Genomic DNA, 17,037 nt, shown 5'->3' on the forward strand with positions numbered 1-17,037 from the left:
TCGCAGCTAGGCGGGAAGCACAGGGCCTAATTTCTGAATATTTTAATTCATTATGCTCTCTTCATGTAATTGTGGACATAGAAAGGGAATGGATTTGTTTGGACCTGCAATAATTTCCAAACATAATAACTCAGAATACTAACTTTGTGGTCAGAACTTCATTTTTTGGGCTTTTCAATTCTTTGTTTAGTGTCAGTGCGGGACAAATCCACCTCTGTCAGAATAGATACCTAAAGTTGGTTGACCCAGACTGTCTATTCCAAAGCCCTAATTAACAGTCTTAAAGCTCTGGCCTGACTTCGTACCAATCATGTTTTCCTCCTCCTACGTGCCGTTCAGTACTTGCAGTAACACACTGGACCCCTACGCCTAATGTGAAGCTCCTTCTGTGATTGTGAGAAGTCTGCAGGAGTTCAAGGAGAGAGTGGGCAAATACTGGCAAGAGACATAATAGACAGGAATAGCAATGGGATGGGGTCAGGGTACCCGCAGGCCAAGGCTGTCAGAAGTATCATAGCTGGCAGCCTTGTTCCTGCTTTTCCTGGGCATCAGCTTATGGCCAAAGCTGCAGAAAGCATGCCGGGCTGGATAGGCTTTGAATCTGATGCAACATGGTTGGTTGCTCACGTGCTCCTGTGCTGTAGTGAGCTTCTCCCAGAAAATCTGGAGTCTTCTGTAGTGTTAGTAGTGTCAAAGTTGCTCTGCTGTTCAAAAATCCGATTGGAAATTCCACCTGAGTGAGTAAATGCCTTTTTGTTGCAGCACTTTTTAGAGTCATTCACGCCTTCTTCATCACCAGGAAGCATTTGTGCAGCAGAGAGTTATTTGAAAATGGGGTGGCCTGCCCATTGAGAGAGTGGTGTTGTGTAACTGCAGTAAATCCCTGCCCTGTTTGCTACATATCCATGAGCCTATGAACACATTTCAAGGCTTTTGTTTGAACATGAGGAGTCTCTCATAGCTGGAGCTCTGAATTAGATTTAGAATCAATCATAGAATCACAGAATAGTTTGGGTTGGAAGGGACCTTCAAAGGTCATCTAGTCCAACCCCCTGCAATGAGCAGGGACATTTTCAACTAGATCAGGTTGCTCAGAGCCCCATCCAGCCTGGCCTTGAATGTCTCCCGGGATGGGGCATCTACCACCTCTCTGGGCAACCTGTGCCAGTGTTTCACCACCATCATTGTAAAAAATTTATTCCTCATGTCTACCCTGAATCTCCTCTCTTCTAGTTTAAAACCATTACCCTTTGTTCTGTCATAACACGCCCTTCTAAAAAGTCTGTCCCCATCCTTCTTATGGGCTCCTTTAAAGCACTGAAAGGCTGCAATAAGGTCTCCTCAGAGCCTTCTCCAAATTTTCTTCCTTTGCAGTGCTTTTGACCATGGGTATGTATGGATGTGCTTATATTTAAAGTTTCTTTGAGGGAACTAGGGGCTAGAGTCAAGGAACAAGGATGTGAGGGGAAAAGCAATCCTTTATTTCATGCTACTTGGGGCACAGAGAGTCTAGAAATGTCCACAACAGACTCACATTATTGCAGAATGAATCTTCCAACAGTGTTAAGTCAAACTTTGATAACAATATGTATCATAGACTTGGAAAAAAAAAAAGTTATTTGTAACTTGCTTAGCTTGGAGCCCACTTAGTATATGAGAATATTAAAGGCTCAGTGAGCACATGAATACCTATATAATATCGGAAATGAATTAGCGTGACTTTTGTGTAGAGAAGTTATATCTCGCAAATCAAATGCAAGGTAATGCTGGACTCAGTGTATTGCTAAGTCACACCTAATCAGTGCAGAAAAGTTCAAAAAATTTGCTAAAGCCCATCACAAAAAAAATCCTAGTGAAAATTGCAATAGGAGGAGAGGTTTTACTGTGATCATAGGTGGTTTAAAAGGGAGAAAAGAAGAATTATACAAGTTCTGCTGTAGAGGAGGTTGACAGCTGGAGCATGTCCACATATTCATATGAGATGTGGGAAGGAAGATTAACAGTAACAAAATGACAGTGGAGGATGTCATATTCATGACAGCCAAATCTAAGGCTGACTGCCTGAAGTTACACAAGGATATTACCATATTAAGTGAATGGGTGATAAATTGATAACTGAAATTTTAAATTAACATCATAATGGAAAGGTTAACTAAAGTGATAAGAACAGAGTGATAGGCTCTAACCTTTCTGTTACCTCGCTGAGAATAGATTTGGGATAGTTCTCTGGGAATATCGTGGGCTCAGTGACCAATGTCAATCAAAGGGAAATAAACCAGCAGGAGTTATTTGGAAAGAAATAACATAAACCTCTTTATGTTTAATTTTATGTATTCTCAGTAACAACAGGTGCCTTCATATATTAAATACAGTTTGCAATTCTATTAACCCATTTCATAAAAGGAGCAGTAAAAGAAAAAAATTATACAAAAAAGCAACAGGAAAAGATCGTGGTTATGAACACTAAGTGGAGCAGAATTCTTGAGCTTGGAAAAAATAAGTTGGCGTGGTATTGTAGAGGTCTACACTGTTAGTTATGATACAGAGATGTGTTGGGAAGGACTGCTTACTGTTTCTCATAGTCCAAGTACCAGAATAATTAGGCCGCAGATATTAAAAGCAGTGCCACCTTTGATTCAGAAAGTTGTAAAATGCTTATTGCTGGAAGCTAGCAGGGTATATGACAGAAAGTAAATCCAATATTTTCTGCTTTCTATTCTTTTTCTCTAAAACTCAGCTACTTTCTACTGCTGAGGGCCACAGACTGTTGAGCTAGAAGACCAAACCAGTTCTTAACTGCTTCCTTAGGTAGCTCAGAGTACGTTCCTGGCTGGCTGTACTCAACTCCTCACAACACACAGAGCAACATAAAACCAACAAAGGAGTGGGAAAACATGGAGGCCACTTTTCCATGTGCAGCAGGACGGTGTAAACTTTACTAGTTGAGTAACCAAGAACCTATAGCCAGATGTTTATGTTGGAAGCATCCTCAGATGTGAAACTTGCTTCCTTGGTAGGCCACCTCAGAAGGCAGAGGCCCAGCACATATTTTGGCTAGGGGTTTCTGTTACTGTGCATTGCTAATAAAACATGCTAAATGTTCTTAATTTAGGTCAGGCATACTAATTACGTTAAGGGTGTCTGAACAATAAACAGCAATGACCCTAACTGAGAAACTAATTAGCTTTGAAAATCTGGCTTTCTTCACCATCAAAGAAGATCCGATAAAGCTCATCTTTAATTTAGGGAATAATTATTATCAGTGTTCTGAAGCTTTATACATTACTCATTCCCGCACAAGGGTTGGATTGAATAAGGCTCTGGAGCCTGTAGCCTCGTGCTTTTGCACTGCTCTTTTTCTCAACATAAAAGGCAAGCATACTCTGAAATTTAAGATGAAATCTCAGGTTTTTTAATTGCTTTCAATTAAATGTTTGTCTAAATTTTAAGCTATATCATTTTTGCATCACAGAATAATAAAATGCACCTTCTGTACTTAAGCCAGCTTTTCTTGTTTGCTTTGCCTTTTGCCTAGCAAAAGGTGCACTTTTCATGATCCAAGTGTACCTATTGTCACAGCAGATATTGATTTTCATGTGCTTTTTTGAAACTGAGAAATAATCAGATATTTCATGTGCTATTTCAGACAAATGCTAGATAATTTCTTTCTTGGCTATTTAAAAATATATACCTCCAGATATTTTATATAAAAAGATCTTTTTGGAAATTGATACATTTTATTAAATATTTTTTGTTTAAATAAAATGAATTTTAATACTGATGATTAATGTTTGAATTAAATTGAAATAATTTATTTAATATTGTATGGGCATATTTAATACTTGGATTTTAAAAAAGTATCTTTAGGTGAAAATAGTGGCTGCTGTGTCAGTTTATTTCATCTGTTTATTTGTAAATGAGGAACTAGAATATTCTACCTCTAAGTGACAGTGAAGGAAACATTAGGGTTTTTCTTGTCATGTTCAGGCCAAACCCAAGAACAAAAGGAAACAAAGAGCTCACATTAAAAGTAGCTTCTTCAAAATTAGATCAAACACTTGGTCCAAAACAAAAGAATTTAGAAAGAGGTGGCTGATGATGAAGTATCATAAACTAACCTAATGCAGAAAATACAGTGGTAGGAGTTAAAATATGTCTTGTCAATAAGAAATTCAGTGCAGTTTTTTGTGTGTTTAACAAGTTCCTCTAAATGCTGCTTTGTCCTCTTCTCTTTTGATATGAGAAATGACACAGATCTACCACAGGTGATATGATCTAGACAGTCAAATGGTAGCTATGATAAGAACTAATGGTATTTATAAGCAACTAGTCTTCACTATTACCCAAGTATAAGTATTTGCTTTCTAGAAGTGGTCTTGAATTACAGGAAAAAGCATAAATAGCTTGCAGTGCAGAAACCCCTCACAGTAAAGGTTAATGTTGTTTCTCAGAAAATCTGAAGTCATTACTCAGGGGCATTTGAAAAGCAAGAGGAATCTTAAAAATTATTAGGGAAAGAAGAGAGGATGCAAAATCAAAACCACAATCATGCCATGGTGTAAATCCACAGACTTACACTTTGAATACTGCATGCTGGTCCAGTCATCTCAGAAAACACCTACAGGAGGCAGAAAAGCTATCAAGAATGGAAATTAAAATGAGTGGTTTTTGTATAATGAAACTAAATGTAGTATCATCAGTGGAAGACAGTAGGTGGAAGGACAAATGTGTGAGGAAAATAACTAAGACAGGGATTTGCAATGTAACAAGTGACATATAGAGAAAAATTGGGAATGTTTAGTCAGTTTCTTGCAGGCTGAGAATTTAGAATGTATCGAAGGAAACAGTCTGGCAGTAGAGATGAAACAAATAAAGGCAGGCACTTGTATTTGTACAGTAAATAAATCAAATGGTACCACTCAGTGCTGTCACATTGTGAAGGGCAACAGCATAAATACGTCAGAAAAAGGACAACAGAAAAATAACACAGGGTCTTCTCATCATTGGTTGCTAGAGACACAGATCTGAACCCTTGACTTTGGAAGTCCCTAAATATTGATTGATAGAGTTGGACTGTATACGGGGAAAAGACCACACTACACATGCTTTGCTTCTTATATTTTCTCTCTAAACATCAGTTACTGTTTCCTGTGAGAGATGGGATGGATTTAATGGACCTTAAATAAGATGTGGTAAAGCGGTTGGATTTTTTTCTCCTCTCATAAAGTCTGTCTATTGAATTTTCCTAGAGATCTGACAAAGGTGAGGGTGTCAAGCGATATGAGACAAATGTGATTTCCTGCTTTTTAAAAAGCTCATAAGGCACATTTAAAGTCTGAATTTAGTTCTGTATCATGCTTTTTCCTCTATTTTCCTAGTTGCATATTGAGAAAATTATTTAAGAAAGTAATATATCTAAATGGAAATAATAGAACTGAATGAAAATGACTTGAATATTTTTAAATAGGAAGTATTTGTTCTGCACAGCTTTATTTTTCTTACATCAAAGACGGGTAATAAAATTGCGTAAGAGAGGCTGATATGGGAGTTGCTTGAGTATTATTCATCAAACATCTTTTTCATGTACTATCTTTACTAATCCTATGACTCCTTTTTCCTCATGTGATGTATCAAAACTGAAACTTTTTATATCCATATTCCTTGCATGAAAGAGAACAATAGGTAGAAATCACTCAAAGAAGAGGTTATTTTAGAAGAACAAGAGCACTCCTCTAACACATTGGAGGGTTCTTATAGTCTGCAAAACAGAGTTGTATATGGGCTAGAAAACTCTTTGAAACTATGAGAAAAATACATACTAGTCAGAGTTACAGACAACTTGACATTTTCTAGTCACATTTTTGACAAGAAATTCTTACAGGTTACAGCAGTAATCAATACCATGATAGCAGCTCAAGTATTCTTGGAGACTGTACCAGACAGATTTCGTAACTAAGGTATCACTGAACTATAAATAACTGCTATGTTATATTTACTTTAAAAGCCATGAATCTTAATTTAAGAGTGGGGACTGAGCAGCGAGAAAAGTTGTTTGAGAAAGTAATCTTGGAATGAGTGAGCACAGATAGATTGAAAACTGCCCCGTTAGGTTCAAGTGCAGGGTAGATAAACAGGTCGGTAATAATCAAAGCTTCAGATTTCCGGAGACCAAATGTTGAGGCTATAAAGCAACCAAGAGGCACTCATGGACTGAAATGTAAAAGAGACATGGAATCACATGAAGATAAAATTCCAACAGTCTGGGCTTGAATTTTGAGCAGGAGAAATGCATAGATAGGAAGAATTATGGACCTGTGTGGACCGCTAAACAGCTAACACGGGACATGGTAAGTAATCAGGGAATTTACTGAAATGAGAAGCTTATCGGTCTATAGGTCAGGAAGTGCAAAAATATAGCGAGAATAGCAAAATATGCGTCTGAGCTGGATCCTTCAAAGAAACTAAGGGAAATTATAAGAAGGTTTCTACACATAGTACCATAGAGATAATATAAAGGGGACAAGTAGGGCCATATCCTGAGGATCAGGTGCTGAATAAGGAACAACAAATGTCAAAAATCTTGATACTTTTCCCCAGTATTGATAGAAGAAATTATGTATGCAATTAAGGAAAGATTATCAAACAAGGATAAGAAATGGAAATGATCGCATCCATGGTGGATACAAAAATAAGCATGTATCATGTGAAATCTGAACAGTCTGGATAATGTCCAGTAACAGTGATTTTAAAAGAACCTGCAGTTTTGGGAGTGGTACTTTATTTATTCCCATGAGAGAACAGTAAGTGTGATAGATGTATCTGAAAAGGCAAAGTAGGTTATCCAAAAGAATTTTTCATTTATCCATAATACAATATGCTATTGCAGATTTTGAAAGGAAGAGTAACCAAGAACGTGGAGTTTAAATAAGATAAATTCAAAATTATCTTGGTAAAGTTAGATTGTGTCATGTTATAGTATATCTTTCTTTGATATTTTTATAGATGGGATCAGTGCAGTCAATTTAATAATCTAGATTTAAGTAAAGCATTGATTCAAATGAATTAAAATGAATATCAAAGGAAATTAAATGAAAGTGTGAATTAAAACCAGGACTATGGAATTATTAACATGCTAGTTGAAGGGAAGACTACATTAATAAGAGAGTTGTCCAGATGGATGGAGGCTAGAAATAATGTTTTCCAAGAACCAGTCTTGGAACAAGTTCTGCTTAATATCATTATTCATGATACTGCTTAGAAAAAAAATAGATTAAAGTTTACATTAATAATCCGTGGTATGGATGATACAAGACTTGAAAAATCCTGCCAGTGTTGATAGGAACAGGTGGGTCACACATTGTGAACTGGAATTACATGAGTAGGATAAAATAGCATAGTAGAAGGGAATGCACATTGGGACTAAATCCAGAAATTTTACTCTGAATTGAAAGCTTATCAACTGGATTTGGCACTTCAAGAGAGGGAACTAGATTTACTGGCAAATCGCAGGAGGACTGTCCAGAATGATGGGGAATCATTTCAAGATCACAAAAATAAAAAAAATCAGTAAAATCTAAGGAATTTTAGTGTTACAGTGCATAATGTTAGGAAGACGTTCTTTAAAATGCCACTTCAAGATTTATCATCCGTGCTTATAAAATTATATAAATTTGAACAGAGATAGAGAAAGGCTAATATAACAATAGGAAAGAGGTATTTTAAAAAGTTAAAAATTCTATTTAAGCTCTCCAAGTCCAATTTTAGAGGAGATACGATTATTCTTTAAAATTCATCTGGATAATCATCAGTGCTGGAGAGATTTTCAGGAAAATAATCTTAGAAAAGGCATTGGATCTATACGGTCTGTGACTACTAAGAGAGTGAAGCTCTGTAGGTGGTTTTCAAATAAAGCAAAATAGGCAGGAAACCTTCATTGTTTAAATATGATGCTTGTTAAATTTATGAAGTGTTTTACAGACTCATACTTGCTTTTAATACGCTGGCAATATTTGTTACAGTCTTTTATTGAATTCAGTTTATCCCATGGATCACGGATTCACTTAATTTGTAGGTGAGATGGGAAAGAATTTTTACAAGTTTTGGTGCACAGCTTAGGCTCCAGGGGAATCTTTATTCCCTTACTTTAAAGTCTGGAAGATATCAAAGACTGGCAAAAGTCAGGGATGAGATATCATCAGTCATTAGACTTAGGAACAGAAAGTAATTTTCCCTCAGTTCCCAGTATCAGAAGCCTTTTTTTTAGAACTCGTGCTTTATTTTTGCATCATTTTTCTAGGAAGCTTGATACTTTATTTCTTTGGATCAGATCATTTACAAATATTTCATGCTCTAAATCTTTCTTGTATCAGAGGCCAAAGCAACATTTCTTCTCGTGGTAGAGAGAACATGCCCCAAGACATAGCTTTTTACTAAAAACCTAAACATCTTATAACAAATATCAGGAAGTCTCTGTTATGTCCTCCAGTGGATGTGCAAGGAAGGGTAAGTGAACTACAGTTTCTAATGGATTCTTCTGGAATTAACATTGATTACAGACTGTAATACCGTTCTCCACTGTGGTGCTGGAGAGCTAGGTAGAGTTTACAACACACATGAGTCTCTGCAATGCTATACTGCAACCTTCTCATGAATACTGTTTTTGAAAGTCCTCTTAACTTGAACAGAAGTAATTTTGAGATGCCCAGGCACTTGCTAAGGAATTTTTGCTGTGGTGCTGTGGCAGTGTCTAAGAACATGTAGTCACATTTCTTTCATAATGAAAAAAATAATTTTCTTAGGTAAGTGAACAAAGATCAAAACAAATGTGCTGCAACTTTCAAACAAAGTCGAGCAAGAAATAAACCAACATATGTGGGCAGAGAAAAAAAAAGCAAACAGCAAATGCTGACCTTGCTGGTTTCTGATACTGAAATTTTTCAGCATGTGAGAACAGTGATAGCAAGGAAAGCCACCTTGCTATTAAAATAAAGGACTTCATTGATACCAACTGCTTCTTTCAGTTGAGAAGTGAATCACATCTGAAGGGTTACATACAGAGAACAAAACAACTTCAAAGAATATACCGCCTTACTTTGGACACCAAAGAGAGATTTGGGGTAATTTTGATTACTTTCATATTGAGTTGGCCAAGTATGTATGATGTAGGTCAGACAACTGTAACAATGTTTTATCCATATAACATCCAATACTGATATTTTCCCACTTTAATGTGTAGAAGCCTATTTCTATTTATTGTTGAAGTTTCAGGGTCTTGGAAATGTCATCATCCACACGGAGGAGAGGATGATATGTCAGAGGGCCATGCTGCTATCCAGAGGGATCTTGACGGGGTGGAGAAATGGGAGGAAAGGAACCTCATTAAGTTCAACAAGGAGGAGTGCAAAGTCCTACTGTGTCCAGTCCTGAGCTCCCCAGTACAAGAGAGACATGGACACACTGGAGAGAGCTCAGCAAAGGTCCACGAGGGTGATGGAGGGACTGTAGCACTTCACATATGAGGAAAGGCTGAGAGACCTTGAACTATTCAGCCTGGAGAAGAGAGTGTTTGGGGGAGCCTCGTCAATGTGTATAAACATTTAAAGGGAAATTGCAAAGAGGACAGAGCCAGGCTCCTTTCAGTGGTGCCCAGTGAAACAAGGTGAAGGGATGGCTCCCTAAGGTCTCTGCACTTTGAAGTCTGGCTGTGGAAGTCTTGATGGTTAGGACTCTACATGGCTTCAGGTATGAAAACCCATCCCTGCTGAAGTCATTGGCAAAAAACCCAGGATTTCAGTCCCAGACTTTAATTGTAGCATTTGTTTGGTAAAACACAGTGATACGGTGGAGCAACCCTGAGAGTTTCGTTAGCTCCCAACACCACAGAAAGTCAAGCTCTAACAGGACAGATTTAGAAGGCAACTGAAACAGGACTGGAACAGTGTGAATGTAATACTACTGCTGTGATAGAAGTATTGCTATACTATTCTGTGAAATTATACTGCTGATTGTCCTTAAGCAAATAATCTGTACTGACTAAGTCTTACTCTTGCCTTCTGTTCTTTCTTTCTCTCTGACTCCCTCCCCTTTCGTTTTGCCTTCATATTCTTGCTGATTTACTATATGCACACCTGCATATGAATATTAACATTTTCCTTTATGCTTGGCAAATATTGGGCAACTATTTAGACAGAGATTATACAATTAACACTGTGTTATTAAGGATGCTTTTAGAATGTGGATTACCGTAGTATAATTTCCAATTGAAGCATAACAGTAAATATTAGGACATCATTTTTAAAAGGAAATATTAACTAAGAAACTTTTTCTTATAATGCTTTTGCTTTGATTATACTATGTGTAGCAATGTAGTAATTGATGCAGTGGTGATAAAAGGAAGATAATAGAATAGCAAGATTGTGATGTGGACAAGGTAGAACAAAAGTAAGAAGATTTAATATCAAGAACCTAAATCTAAACATCTATTTTAATGATACAGAGTTCTGGTCATAATACAGAATCACAGAATCATAGAATCATAGAATAGTTTGCATTGGAAAGGACTTTCAAAGGTCATCTAGTCCAACACCCCCTGCAATGAGCAGGAGCATCTTCAACTAGATCTGGTTGCTCAGAGCCCCATCCAGCCTGGCCTTGAATGTCTCCAGGGATGAGGCATCTACCACCTCTCTGGGCAACCTCTTCCAGTATTTTGTGACCCTTATTGTAAAAAATTTCTTCCTCATTTCTAGTCTGAATTTCCTCACCTTTAGTTTAAAACCATTACCCCTTTTCTTGTCATAACAGGCCTTGCTAAAAAGTCTGTCCCCATCTTTCATATAGGCCCATTTTAAGTACTGAAAAGCCACAATAAGGTCTCCCCGGAGCCTTCTCTTCTCCAGGTTGAACAACCCCATCTCTGTCAGCCTGTCCTCAGAGGAGAGGTGTTCCACCCCTCTGATCATCTTGGTGGCCCCTCCTCTGGACCCTCTCCAACAGGTCCATGTCTTTCCTGTGCTGAGAACTCCAGAGCTGGATGCAGAACTCCATGTAGGGTCTCAGCAGAGCAGAGCGGAGGGGCAGAATCACCTCCCTCGACCTGCTGGCCATGCTCCTTTTGGTGCAGCCCAAGACATGATTTGCATTCTGGGCTGCAAGCACACATTGTCGGCTCTTGTCCAGTTTTTCATCTGCCAGTACCCCCAAGTCCTTCTCTGCAGGGCTGCTCCCAATCCCTTCATTCCCCAGCCTGTATTGGTACTGGAGTTGCCCTGGCCCAAGTGCAGGACCTTGCACTTGTCCTTGTTGAACCTCATGAGGTGGTACAACTATTATAAAAGTAATGAAAGAACCTTGCTGGAACACAGCAAAAGGCAGAAGTGGCAGTTTGAGATTGAAAGCTTGCCAGAACAACTATTGTTTACATCCACTTAAAGAATCAAACACAATTTGTTCAGGCAAATGAGGGACTCTAGTTCAAAGTAGCATGTTATTATTTTTCTGGTAAAAGATTTGGCTAAGTTCCTAATACATTAGTCCATTATCCAGACTGGTTTCTGTTGAAGATGGAACTATAATCTATGTGCATATCATTGAACTGTAGACATGTTCCCCTGTTCTCTTTCCTGCAGCATCAGATGAAGAATTTTTCTGGAAGATGAACTTTCCTGGAACAGGAACTCTCTAAGAGAAATTTTAGTATTTTTGTATACATAAGTAATATCATGAAAAACTTGGCAATTGCCAAGGAGAACGAAAGCCAGAAAGAAAGTGAGTCATAACCATTTGGGATTTTATGTGCAAATGCAGAATTACCCTAGAATGTTTTTCTGTCTTTTCTTGTTCTGTGTAGATTGGTTATTCAAGTCATCTGATTATTTGAGCAAAATCACAGTTAATTTACCAAATGGAAGTATGAATTTAACAAATGCAAGTATGTCTTCAAGCCTTAATTTTCTTATAATCAAGAACAAAAACTGTTAACACTGTAGAGAAATAGCCATTTTGTGGCATTTATATGCCATGGCATGTCAGAAAAATAAAACAATATTACAGACACAACAAAGAAAGTAGAATGGCTAGGCAGGTTTTGAAAATATTACTACATCTGGTACTAGTTTTGTAGCTATATTGTTTTGTAATTCCATTACTACATCTTGTACTGCTACATCGAGTCTGTTTCCTTGTTCTGCTGGATACAAGTATCCTAGGAAAGAGTATCTATAGGTGTGTTAGAGAGAGTTATGCAAATAGTGTAAAGAAAATGAAAAATATGCTACAGAAGTGTGATGCTTCAGCTAATGAATTACATGCATTAAACTAGCCTTGAGAGTCTAAAAATAGTCATTTACATTGGTAACAAAAAGAAAAAGGCCTTTCCTTTGGCAGCTGTGCATAGACATTTTAATTCTATCTTCATTCTGTTCTATTAATTGTTGAGTTTTGCTTTGTCATCAATAGGTGAAGGTAGCAAATGGAGATGTTGGCAGTGAATTGGTTTACAGCATTTCATACTTTATTAGAAGAAAATAAGCAAGTCCCACGGTTTCTGTGGCTTCTCTTGACTGGTGCTTGGAAATCTGTACAAATCTAACATACTTCTTCATTTTCCTCTCACATAAATTTTTTAAGTAGTTTCCTAGGACATGTTTCCCAAGTGTCCTTGAATATGCCCTCCTATTAGAACAACATAAACCCCAAGGGCTTACTTTTTTTTTTTTTTTTTTTTTTTCCCCCCTGAAGATTAGTAAAATATGCAGATACAAAGAATTTCTGAGAAGTACAACCTTAGGAAAGGTCTCTGTGCAGGGGATTGGGAAAGGGCAGCAATATTTCTTGTGACTGAGGAAACAGAAAACTGTTGAGCTCAAGGAGAATAAAAAAGGAGGGAACAGAACATTTTTAAACCCAAATTCCAACGTTGTGCTACTGAAATCCAAAATAAAGTTGCAGGCACAAATTTCATTTCACAAATACAGTTTTGACATATTACAAAATGTTCCTTGCTTTATAAGATTTTTTTCTTTTAGCTTGTATGAACTTCTGTAAATGTGTTAAGTGTTACTATCATTAGCCCAATTCAGTTAGTGTAAATATGAATATAGATGAAATGCCAATGGCCAATTTGTTTTAATCAAATTGCGACTGGAGCTTCTGTGAGTACAACTAAATGACAGAATGGCACCAATGCAGGCAGCACCTTGAAATACTGCCAGTATTTTGGCTGTCTTACTGTTACTATTCTGTATGCATGTAGAATTGCTATGAAAAAATATGGAAAAAGTTTGCAAAAGAGACACTGTTTCAGTGAATATGAGATGAAATGATTTGGGCTTTCCTAGAGTGTTAATCAGATGGTGATTGAGATGAGCACTCTCTTTATCTCTGTTTGAAAGTATACATTAGTGATCAAACAAACTTATGTATCAGTGTGACAAGTTTTAGAGGAAAGTGTTTCAGACAGTTCTAGATTTAATTCCACGAAATTAAAGGCAAGCAAACAAACAAAAAACATTATTTAATCTGTACTATGTAAAGTTTCATTCTGTGCTGCGAAATTAGCATTTTAAGAGAAAGTCTATTCTCTGCGATCTCATTAGGGGTAGTACACTACCCACAACATACACAGAAATTGTATACCTGATCAGCCAGTGTTTCTAAATGAAAACTTCCTACTTAGATTGTTTACATTTGGATTCTTCTCAGTTTTCTGTGGCCATTACAAAATACATGGAATTAAAATATTTAGAGAGATTACTTCATTTCAAAATAAACTGTTTCCATTGTTGATTTAAGGAAAGCAAGTAGATAGTATATCCTTTTGGAGTTCTTAATCTTGACTGAATGCTTGGATGTTGGGTATAACCATTAAAATCTGTACTTTTAGAACTAATACAAGTCTTTAAGATTATTTCTCTGTATGTTTCCCTGACTCTTGAGTTGGCTTAAGCACTACAAAGTAGGGTTTGCCTGAATTGAATCTAATCATATATATGTGATTAACACTAGTCCAAAAAGGGGTGCAGTCTGAAAATATAAGATGGAGTCCTTCTATATACCATCTATTCTGCAAGGCCAGCTATGACCATTAAAGTATCATCCAACAGGAAGACAGGGGAAACGAAAGCTGCTTAGTTGAATTGTATTGAAACCTGAAATTCTTTGTTCTCGTGCATATCTCTGAAACATTATTCAAGGAAATTTAGAAATAATTAAGAAGCTAAGCCCGTGTTGGCATAAGTATTCAGAGTCAATCAAATGGAGTCTTGAGACCTGCATACATTCTTAGAGAAGTATGTAAAGATGTATTATCTTGTATAGCTTACATTGAAAGCCATGTAATATCCTAACTGGCATACATGCAATTGTATGGTTTACTTCGCTGGTGTTTAGGGCATATTGATCTCCTACCAAATTTTGCTACATACAGGAATAGATGTAGGATATTTCTTATTCAACTGATTTTCTTTTTAAATTGCATCTACTCCTAAGTTTTAGAAATGCTCATTGCACATCTGGCTTTTGGAAAGCGCAAAGTAAGTATGTACATAGGGTGACAAACCTCTGGGACAGTATAAAACAGTTTTTGTAAGAGGCAGAGGAAACAAATGACTGTACAACCCTGTGTACTCACACTGAACTTGGTGGCTGCATGGTTGCCTCCAAAGAACCAGTCCAAATCACTGGTCAGCCACTGGCTTTGGTTCCTTCTTGTAAGAGCAGTTGCATCTTCCTCCACTTATCTCAGGCTTTGCCCAAAGGTCAGCAGCCCAGTTCTGTCCCTGACTTGCCAACCCAGCCTCACCCTTTCCTCTTTCCCGTGGCAGGAACAGCCATGTCCTGCGCACACCACAGCACCCAGTATGGGAGAATAATGCATGTAACCCTCCCACAAAACTCCATATGGGAGGTTGAGTTGGCTGCTGTGTGTGAGGCAGGGGCTTCAGATTTTTAAATCCAATGGCCTGGTATGTAAGTGAAGGAGTTTTCAAGGACAGAAGTGAGAAGAGAAAAAGAAAGTTCTGGACCTCTCTGGCACTTTCTACAGCCTTCTGAAACCTCCATGTCTTGTTCCAGGCCTCTCCCCAGCTTCATACCCTGGAAAGTTACTGAGCTCTTCCAGCCCCTAGAATCCTCACAGACCTTTCCTGTTCCCTCCAACACAGCTTCTGGAGTAACCCATGTATCTTGACCCTGCCTCATCACACACAGCTGTCTCTTGAATCCCTCTGAGCCTTCTTACCTCACCAGATCTCCAGTGTCTGACCAAACTCCCAGTTTCCCTCATCCTAACCCACTCACATGTGAAATGCTCTTTGCCACCACCTAGTTCTGCCTACATTGTCGAGGTGCCTCAAGCCAGTTCTGAGATTAGTTTCCAGATATACATGGCCTGAAACATGTTAATGCCCAATCTTTATCCTACCATAGTTCAGATAAATCATTATCTCGAAACAGCATTCACAGAACTATGAACCATTCATTTTGTTCCCAGTCACCTGAACTTACTAGAAGCTTTTAACTCTGGTGCATGTTAGTTTGAAAGGCTGGCCAAGAGTCTTTCTTCTGCACTTTAGATACTGAAGTCACATTAAGTTGTGTTAAGTTCCCTCACTACTTTGTAGGGTGAAGTGGGCCCCCTGCAAAAAGGTTTTATGGTGAGGGGATTTACCCATGGGAGATGCTCTTCTTTGCTCTCAGTCACTACTGGCCTTGCCTAGGGATCACATCTTATTGTCCTCTATTAGATGGTACAAAACCAGGCAATTCTGTCTTTGCTTACTTGGAGGAAAACCGTACATAAAATGATATTTTGACTTCTATTTTTGCTTTTTAATAACTTATCACTCTTACTTTCCTTGTCATTTTACATGGAAGCATCTTGTACCCAGCTTTAAAGCTTTTTCAAACTTCTGTCTTTATTGCCGTCCTACCATTTTTTCTGGCCCTAGTATGATCTTTTTGCACTGTTCCATGAATTTCTGTAACAATTTCTTCCAGGGCTGGAATACTATTGTAAAATTAGTTGTGATATCTGAAAAGAACTGACAATTAATGAAGGCTAGGGAAATTACCCCTGGAGACTTTCAAAGTTTTCTTCAACTTGATTATAAGAAAATAAATTACATTAAAATAAAAGATGCTTATTTGTTGAAAAAACATGCCTAAGCTGCAGCTAACAGTGTGACATTGTATCCTGTCAAGTGGTGATTTACAGATTCATGAAATCACAGGATGGCTGAGGTTGGAAGAAACCTCTGGAGATCATATTCTCCAACCCCTCTATTCAGAGTAGGGTCAGCTTGAACAGTTTGCTCAGGACTGTGTCCAGCTGGATTTTGACTGTATCCAAGGATGGAGACTCCACAAACTCTCTGGGAAACCTGCTCCGGTGCTTGACTACTCTCATAACGAAATAAGTTTTTTCTTTTGTTTAAGTAAAATTTCCTGTGTTTCAGTTTCTCATTGCCTGTTGTCATATTGCTGAGAACAGCCTGGCTCTACTTTCTTTCTTCCTGCCATCAGGTATTTATAAACGTTGACGAGATCCCACCTGAAACTTCTCCAGGCTCAAAAGTCACAGCTCACTCACCTTCTGATTGCATGTCAGATACTCCAGCCATTAATCATCTTTTTGGCCCTTTGTTGGACTCTTTGCCCCTTGGCCCATTTCTCCAGCATGTCATGCTCCCTCTGGATGGTGTAATGACCCTCTTGTGTATCAGCTACTCCTCCCAGTTTTGTGTCATCTGCAAACTTTCTGAGGGTACACACTCAGTCCCACCATCCAGGTCAGTAATGAAGATGCTTAGCAGCATCAGACTTATTGTTGACCCCTGAGGTACTCCAGTAGTGCCTGGCCTTCAGCTGGACTTGGTGCATCTTGTTGCAGCCTTTTAAGCCCAGCAGTTGAGCCAATTTTCAGTCTACCTCACTGTCTACTTATCTAGACCATACTTCAATATCTTGTCTGAGGATGTTATGGGAGACAGTATCAAAAGCCTTGCTAAACTCAATGCAAACAACATCCACTTAATTTTT

Source organism: Caloenas nicobarica, chromosome 2 (assembly GCF_036013445.1).
Source record: "Caloenas nicobarica isolate bCalNic1 chromosome 2, bCalNic1.hap1, whole genome shotgun sequence".
Lineage (NCBI taxonomy): Eukaryota > Metazoa > Chordata > Aves > Columbiformes > Columbidae > Caloenas > Caloenas nicobarica.